This window comes from Primulina huaijiensis, chromosome 10 (assembly GCF_012295235.1).
Source record: "Primulina huaijiensis isolate GDHJ02 chromosome 10, ASM1229523v2, whole genome shotgun sequence".
Taxonomy (NCBI): domain Eukaryota; kingdom Viridiplantae; phylum Streptophyta; class Magnoliopsida; order Lamiales; family Gesneriaceae; genus Primulina; species Primulina huaijiensis.
Genome location: NC_133315.1, coordinates 20,640,637 through 20,650,609, shown reverse-complemented (window position 1 = coordinate 20,650,609; position 9,973 = coordinate 20,640,637).

The window sequence follows — 9,973 nt, the reverse complement described above, 5'->3', positions numbered from 1 at the left end:
ATATGGTGTTCTAGCTTCCATTGGAAACTAGACTAAACCAATTCCATAATAGCTTATGAAAAAGCACAATTATAGCATAGACATATGTTGATTAACATTTGTGAAATGAAGAGCATAAAAGTGATGTTTTGTTAGAAATTTTGTTAAGGCTAATTCGATTAATTGAAAATTCTTTTGTGGTTGTAGGAATCAAAATCTAATATTCGATATGCACCGTGTGAAAAAGAAGCAATAAACTTTTGAGTCCAAGAAGACAGACATGGCCAGTATCATTATCAATTTATTTTAACTAACGAATGGATACAATCTAAACAAATTAGATTGTTCCCACATATTAATAATCAATTTATGAGTTGAAGGCTCCAACACACGTGAGTTGGGGAAGACGGTGGCAGCTGGAAAAGCTTTTGATTTTCTATCATTATTTTCTCTTCCAGGATGTATAATATATAATATGCTAATTTCTTGAATTATATTCACCTGCCATAGAGAATATATCTATGGATGGAAAAAAATATTCTCCTCTGGGAACTTCTTAGCTGGAATGGTTCAAATAGAGCAATATATGCCTACATACATCCAAAGCTGAAAACTCCTCCACTCAGGGCTAAATTTATTTAGATATTCTGTAAGAATGTTATCAACTTGTTAATAGATATGAATATCGGAAGTGTACTTAGATAGGTCCATTCGTCAATATTCTCACTGATCAATCTCTGCATGTATCCCAGCATCATGAACTGTGTGCAATACTAACATAATTACCGTATTGTCATAATACAGTGTTGATGGTGGGCATCTTTGGCTCTCTCGTCCACGGATTTAACAATATTCGCTCACAACTTCCATGAGCCAAGTCTCTAAACTTTGCTTCTCCGAGTAACCCTGGGCATAGGCACAATATCCCGATGAGTATCATCCATCACATTCAAGTTTTGCTTGAAGTATAAGACTCTTCCTAATTGGTTACCATTTAGATAAATACCTTTGGATGCTGTAAATGGCTTCTGATGCCTCGCTTTGGAGGGTGAAAAGATAATGTGTAGAAATGTTGATGGAGTCTTCTGACTTGTGAGTTGTCCATGTAGAAATAAAGTGTGCCCCAAATTTGACGATTGTACTCATTGTACCAACAATGGTCCTTCCAACGTGTTAATGTCTTCATTCACACGCACCCTAAGAAACTTCAACACCCATCATATAATTGTTCCAAGTCAAAAACATTTAACTTTGAAGTTCTTATGTAATGAGCAAAAAGATTCTACTATTAAAAAATTTCCAAAAATTATGTCGTACAACATTTGTTCATCACGTGCAACGCACGTGTTACTATTTATTTAAAAAAGCTCTGTGGACTAATTATATAAAATGTTTTTTGCAAGGACAACGAAATAGTGGCACTTCAAACTTTGGTGCAAGCCAACTTAATGAATCCTGAGTCTTCTGATAGATACGAACATTAAATCCCAAGATCTATCTGAACATTATTTGTACACTTTAGATAACATCTAAATGAAAAGGCAAACATCAAAATCTTGTGTCTGCCTCTCAACTCATATCTCTTATCCGGTGACCACATGGCAAATAGCAAGGATAAATTCGGTTACTTTACATGCCAAACAACAGGTTTGTTGCCATGCTAATAAAAGAAAATCAACCATCAGAAACTTAAAGCAATAGTGAATTCAGAATTACTTGTAACCGTGTCCATGTCTCCATTGGGAAATACTAGCAAACTTTGATATTCATCTTTCCTAATGAATCAGCCCATCTGTAGACATCTATCGTACAATAAAACACAGAAAAAACTAATGCAAAACTGAAAACAATTTGATATCCTTCAAGATATGTCTTCTGCAATACAGGCACAGTACAGTACCAATCACTCTCCTTTGCATCAAAATAAATTCTGATTTAATTTAAACGCCTTATATTTCAATAAATTTTATCTGAATGACCCATTTATACTTGCTATCAACAAGAAAACAACAACTCGTAACTATGAAAATCTTCACAAATTGTAAGTGGAACCTGACAAATCTTTCCATGAGAGTTCTGGTGATGCACCAGGAAAATACCGCCCAAAATCAACAACTGTGGTCACACCTCTAGCTCTCAACAGAGCTTCTCTCCTCTCCACTGTTGAGACCTCATGGATGCAGGAAAGAACAAGCTTCATTGCAGAATCAATCAACAAACCAGCCGGTTTTGCATGTCATGATAAAGTGGCATGAGAATCCAAAAAAATCATATCATCGTTCCTACAATCCATGATGGAAATAGAATTTTCAGAAGTGAGAGAGGGGAAGATGTTCTCAGAAAAACATTCAAGAGGGACACGTGGAAAAACATAAATCACGGTAAACGATTCTTGATCATATTGGATGGGAGTTTTCAGGGTAAGTTCAATTAAATATTACGTGGGTGTATTCAATTCAGAGTTTTTTTTTTATAAATTTTGTACTTAATTATAACATATTATTTTTTATTAGTTTCTTTGAACCAATAAATAATTAATATATATAACATATTCAGTTTGAAATAGTTTTTCAATATTTATATTAATAAATAAATATACTTATTTAAAAGTTAAATCATTTAATCCTTACATGTGTATATATATGGGTTTGTATGCAGAGGACGTCTCTTGTGAGACGGTCTCACAAATATTTATCTGTGAGACGGGTCAACCTACCGATATTCACAATAAAAAGTAATACTTTTAGCATAAAAAGTATGACCCCTACCGATATTCACAATAAAAAGTAATACTCTTAACATAAAAAGTAATAATTTTTCATGGATGACCCAAATAAGAGATCTGTCTCACAAAATACGATCTGTGAGACCGTCTCACATAAATTTTTACCTTGTATGCATGTTTGTAAATTTTTTAAAATACATCAATTAATTAATCTGTAATCTTGTATTTGAATTGATAATATACGTGTGAAAAGAATATTATTTAGCATTGTGTGGATATAATTTTGTAGAAAAATATCATAGCTTATATATTAATTGAAAATGCTAAAAAAATTTAAAAAAATCATGGTTGTTACGAGTTTATTCAATTATTAAAAATTAAACGACATTTTTTGGATCATCTTTTATTATTATTGAATATTATATTAATTTGTATAAATCATAAATTAAAAACCACAAAATCAATTCTAGAATTCAAAATTTCTTGTGATATTAAAATAAAAAAAATATTAAATGAACAATCAGCCAAAAAATGAAAAATTTGAAAAGGAAAGATGAAATTATATATAGTGATACACTTCGAAAATTTGAGAGAATGATAGAGATAGATGAGAGGAGAGAAGATAAGAAGAGAGGTGATGTGAAGCGACAGATAGAGAAATAAATAACTTGTGTATGAGTTAGAAGTTTTAAAAATCCATCCAAATCCTTGGGTTGAACCAAATACAATTTTTGAAAAATTTATAGTTGTACCTTAAGCATTAATGTTTGTATGTTAATGAATTCCATGAAGTTGTTAAAAGTCTATTGAAAATTTGAATACTTATAGACTTTTATAGAGTTTTTAAAAGTCAATGTTGAATACTACTTGCCTTTTTAAAACTCTATGAAAGTCTATTTTGAATATCACTATACTTCTATGGAGTATGTAAAAGTCTTAATTGAATACATCTAGACTTTTAAAATCTACAAAAGTCATTAAAAGTCAATAAATCTCCTACATTGAATAAACCTTAGTAAAAATCAGATTTTGACAATACACAAGCCAACTAAATAATCTCATGTGCACTACAAGTTGAAAATATTGTAATTTTATATTTAACTCGAGGTATTATCCACAAAGCTATTAAACTATAGCCCATAAGCTACAAAAATTTATAAAGTAGAGCGAAGGACTCAGAATCACAAAACCACGCAACAAGCAAATACCCAAGATTATGGCATATCTAGTACTCTTACATTTTGTCTATTAATTAATCATTAATGCTAATTAGTCACATTTTATGGTTAAGATTTTGTGTTTTTTACTTTGTCACATTGTCTTTCTATAATTATAATGTTTAATTATGACACATTACATTCTATTTCATTCTCTTTTTTGGAAAACATTATTTTATTCGATATACTTGTAATAGTATGGGAGATTGGAAAATTTTTCAATTGTAAACGAAGATTAGAAAAATAAGATTGAGTTATATTTATATTTAGTTTATATGTAACAAAGTAAGTCATGTTCATGTTCTTAAATGTTTGAGGTAATTAAAAAATCACTATTAAATTTACTTAATATTAGTATTAATTATTTTTCTCATTTCTTGTAGTTTCATTTAAATTCTAAATTAAATCAATTATTTTATTTATTAGGCTATTTCACTATCATTTGAATAAACTCAACGAATTGTTAAACATAATTATAATGTAATTAAATTGAAAAAACTTCAAAAACTTATAAACATAAAAGACCTAGAAAAAGTATCTAAATTTTAAATTAAATATATTGGCAAATGAAAAAAAAACGTAAAATTCACCATTATTACTTTTAAATTAAATAAATGAATTGAACTGAAAGGAAAATTATATTTAATCAATTTTTTAAAATTTATTTTGTCAAATTATTAATTTCTAAATGCATGAGCAAATTAAAATTTAATTTTGAATTTAAATATTATTAATAAAAAAGGTTACTAATTTTGAATCATAAGTAACTATAAAAGTGTGAATGAAATGAGCATTTCATCTACATAATTATATGATATTATACTATAAAGATATTTTTGTAAAACTGTTAAATGAAAAGGAGATATGTGAAAAATCAATTCAATTTTTTCATTAGTTTTTCCCTTTAATTCTAATGATAAATAAAATAAATTGAATGATTAATTATTTAATTCCTCTCATAATTCCTATTTTATTTGAGTATCTCCATAATTTTATATTATCAAATAGTACTTAATTATAAGAATAATGGCATGACAATTTATTTGCATTTGTAAAATTAATCCGTACACATATATAATGACAATTATATTGACAAAAGATAATCAAACATTAACTAAACAAATATAATAAACAATTAATTTGAACGAAAAATATAATATATTTTGGACTCATTCATCTCTGTTATTTTTCTTTAATAAATTGACTTCATTACTAAAAAAAAATCGGTATGTGCAGATGTTGAATATGATTATCTTGTGTAACATTGTTTGTCTTGTGTTGTTCAAATGTAGACAACTAGTGGTCAGTTGAATCAGATAAAAATGTGCAAATTTGAGTATAAAGAATGTAAATAGAATAGTTTGGAGTAAATATTTATTAACTAATATGTCAATTAATTGGTTTATAATGAAATGATTATAAGTTAATTACGAGAATATATACATTAAGTTTTTTTTTATTTATGATTATTTATTATTGTTAATGTGAATGTGAGTTAAACAAATTGATTTGTAATGATTTGGATAATATTAAATTTACCTCTTCATCTCCACTTGTCCTTGCATTGTATGTGTTTACTATTTAATTTACGCTATTTATTCATTTCAAATTTGTTACTATTAAATTTATATTATCATTTCATTATAATATAATTATTGTTCCTGAAAAATTAAATATATTTATAATTATTTTAGTTAACTTTAATTGTCCAATTTTCAAATCTCAAATCATCTGCATAAACCGAAAGACTTCATAGGGACATATATTTGAAATTTTAATATCATAAGACATATATTGAAATTGTATTCTATATTATTTTTATTTTTATAAACTTTAATTTTCAAACATAATTTATTCTTAGATTAATGGGTCAATGAACATGAATGTAAAATTAAAGATTAATATAAATCACGATTTAAATTTTATAACCATTATTTCTCCCTCTAATTTGTTTGAATACTCACAATTGTTTCACTTTATTGAAGTTTTTGTCAATTGCTAAGGCTTTAGATTGAAAATTGCATTTCTGATCATAGTTTTGACCTCCAGTTTTTTTCAAGGAATTGCACACAGGTAAGTGCAAAACGAAGAGAGAGCAGTTCAATTAATTTACTTGTTTATTTATCATTTCTTTTTTATTTTTCAAGTGTAACGTCATCAATTTTTTTCCGTATTGTACTTACTATTTATTTTTTTGATATATATTTAGTGAGATATTACAATGATAGTATATGCTTGAAGTCGAACAATAAATTTAAATTGACATTTGTTGTATTATCTATATATTTTATATGTCATTTCATCTCCATCTAAATTGTTGATTTTTTTATTTTTTACTTTCCCTAATGTATGGTTTGTTTCAATCCTTATTGTTTATATATGTTTTAACTTTATATATATATATATTTTCGTTCATTTTATATATAATTAATGTCAAAATACACCACATGTACTTCATGCTAGTATATTATATATGTATGTATTTATGTATGCTCTGTTTGTATAGATATCATCATCTATGATGATAACATCCAAAAAGTTGTATTCTTCACTAAATAATCACAATGGAAGCAAATAAGTGAAAAAAATAGTGTAGGTGTTCATGAAAGAGAGTCACAACGTTCAAAACTATTGAGTCACCTGATTTCTCTTATTTCTTGAAAATTTTAACATACTATTATCCAAAGCCATTCCGTTATATAAACTTTAGGATATCCTCTGTCAGCCATGAACTTTATTTCCCTTCTAGAAAAATTGCCAATAGCTTGTTCTTAAAATCGTTTAGCTGATTCAAGTTCTAGTTGGATATTAAACTCTTCTAGAACTTATCAGTCATCATCAATTAAAATTGTCCAAGCACATAGAAATAAAAATTTAAGACATTTGGACTCATCAACAAAATATTATCACAATCAAAGTTGCAAAATCAACATCAGCAAACTTAGTTGTACTATAACCAAAAGTTCAAATGAAAAATTAAAAGGCATCCACCAAATACAAGAGCACATTACGAGTTAAATGAGACTTGGAATCTCCATATTTCATTTTATTTTACATGAAGAATAATATGGTAGCAAAAATTTTAAATGCTTTATGGTGATGCCCTAGAAAGGGCATGAGTCATCTTTGGACTAGGACAAGAAGGGAGGACCAGAGCATGACCAATCCAGAGTTGGTCCCGGAAGCCAAGAGGAGATCAGATGGAAGCCAGCTCGGGCTCATATTCTTGGTCGAGCAAGAAAGGGTTGAATAATACTGCGCAGGTGTGAAAGGCGTACGGCCAGGCAAAGAAGCCCTTGGCATCTCGGGCACTTGCATCACTTTGAAGTCTTCCCTGACTAGGCGAAGCAGGGTACCCGAGAAGATTAAATGATCTTGGATCATTGTCCACCGATAATCTAGGGGTTTGTTCTTCTCCACGTTTCCAGATCATCCGACCCGTGCTCACTTTGCCCGGTCACCAGCAAGAACAATCGGTTCTTGCCTATTCGTACCGACCATGAGGAGATGGGAGCGGGGCCCATAAGTATGGGTCACCATACCTCGTAATCATTAACACGGCAAACCAGTGCTCATGACAAGACCATGGACAATATGGGTCGTCATGCCTACTGTCAGAAGGCAGGGCATGAGTAGATGTATAATCAGGAATAATGTCCAGACATTGCAGTCGAGCTCATCTTCTCTCCTATAAATACCCAAGTTTGCTTATTCATTTGGGACATGAGATACTATATTCTACTGCATTCAATAAATTCTCCCTCTACTTAGATAACCTTATGCTGACTTGAGCGTCGTAGTGGTTCCACCAAAAAACCTTCCGGTACCCCCAATGACATTTCTTTTCTGAATGTGTGCAGATCATCTGACCTGAGTTCATTCTACCCGGTCAAGAGTACACACAGGCTAGACCACCTTAACTCATCCTACCCAGTCCAGAGTACTCACAGTATAGGCCAAGTTAGACCACCCAAGCTCATCTTACCCGGTCAAGAGTACTCACAGTGCAGACCAGGCCACCCACTCTCATCCCATCAGGTAAAAAATCTTCACAAAAATAGTATGCTCTCTGCTCGGTAAATTGTCCACCCAGCTTACCTAATCGACCTGGGCATCATCATTGGCGCCGTCTGTGGAAAATAAGAACTATAGACGTTGATATAGTTTTAACTCAAAACTCAACTCAAAAAGATCCCTTTGGAAGGGAGACACGGGCTCAGGGGTCCTCGGGGTAATCCATTCCCTGGTGACACTCAACCAACAATCATTATTGCTAAGAAATAAGTGGCCAGTGGATAGAGACTGTTGTTCAAGAGGAAACGATAGATATGTTCACCAAAATCATCCACAAGGGGAAGAAGAGGTGGAGATAGTTCTTTGGCAGCCAGGGAAAACAACCAAAATATTCCGGGAGGCATGACGCCTCGTTATGATTTTCATTTCAAGAAATATTATGTTTAGTTCTTGTCTTCAGCATTTGATTATCAATGAAAATTCATTTTTATCATTTTCAATATAAATGGAAGTCATTTATCTAAGTCCATGAGACATGAGGCTCCGACACCTTATCCAAACCCGTGAGACATGAGGCTCTGACACCTTATCTAAGTCATGGAGGTATGAGGCTCCGACACCTTATCTTAGCTCGGGAGACATGAGGTCCTGACACCTTATCTAAAATTTTGGATACATGAGGCCCTGCCACTTTATTTAAGCTCGGGAGGAGAAGGGTTTTATGGTTTGTTAGAGGGTATATGTCATTTCATAATTGCAAATACGTTAAAATTCTTTTATAAATAGGGATGTGGTACTTGAACTTATATTTCAAAAACTTGAAGATCGTTGAACCTATTAAAATAAATCAGGGAGTTATGTACCAATTAAAATGTTAACAAGGGGTTCATACGCATTTTACCCGTATGTTTTACATTTCAATGTTCTAGCTAGGTTCAATTTGGAGTCAATTGATGATGGAAAATGAGTTTATTATTGTAGCTGATAGAAGATATACAATTAATTTTAAAAACATGATCATCGAAGAAGGTTGTAGATAAAGAAAAATCAAGAACACAAACATGGTCAATCAACATTAGGGATTATAATTGTATACTACAATTATAGGTGGTAATTTGATATTTAGGTAGAGTATGAATAACACCTTCTACGACAGGGATGAAGATTGGGATGAAAGTTGAATATCCTATGGGAATGAGGATGAAGATGGGTATGAGGGTGCATACAATAAATGAAGATGAGGACGGATGCATTGCACAAAAATTTCTCTAATCAATATTGTTTACTCACACACAAATGCACAATAAACTCATTATAGGAGCACATTGAGCATCATAGCATCGATTCAATGTTATATCAATAATCAAGGATCATTAATGCTCAGTCTGCAGCAATCTTTGCTGCACATTTTGTCAACCTTCACACCAGCTCTATTCAATAGTCGAAGATAATTGATTGTAGAATTTAGAGTGAATAATTAGGCTTGTTTGTTTGATCGATTGCAAATAATCTTTGACTAGTCTTTAAACTGTTTGAGTTGTTGCTATGAGTTGTAACTAAGAACGAGATTTCAATTGGATCGAGTTTGTATAACTTGTATAAATCAAAGGCTTTCTGTAGAATCATTTCATTCGTAGAAGAAGATTATGTTCATTTATATGCTTTACATAATCAATTTTGGCACATGTTTTTTATTGGTTCACAAGCTTTGTATATTCATCAGTTTGGATGATTATTTGCTATATCAAGTTGAGTTTTCATAACAAACAATCAGCAAGATAAAATTTTTTCTCTACTTTCAAAAAAAAAAAAATAAAACCCATTATATATNTTTTTTAATTCATATATCAAAATTACAGTATAGTCTTTCACTATTTCTTATAATTATATTTTGATCTTTATTTAAATTTAAACTAAATGAATTATAAAAAATATTGTACAAGTGTGTCCATGCACACACACACACACACACACACACACACATATATATATAGATTTGATATGCTGCACACCTACCGTGCACACTTATGTGAGCACC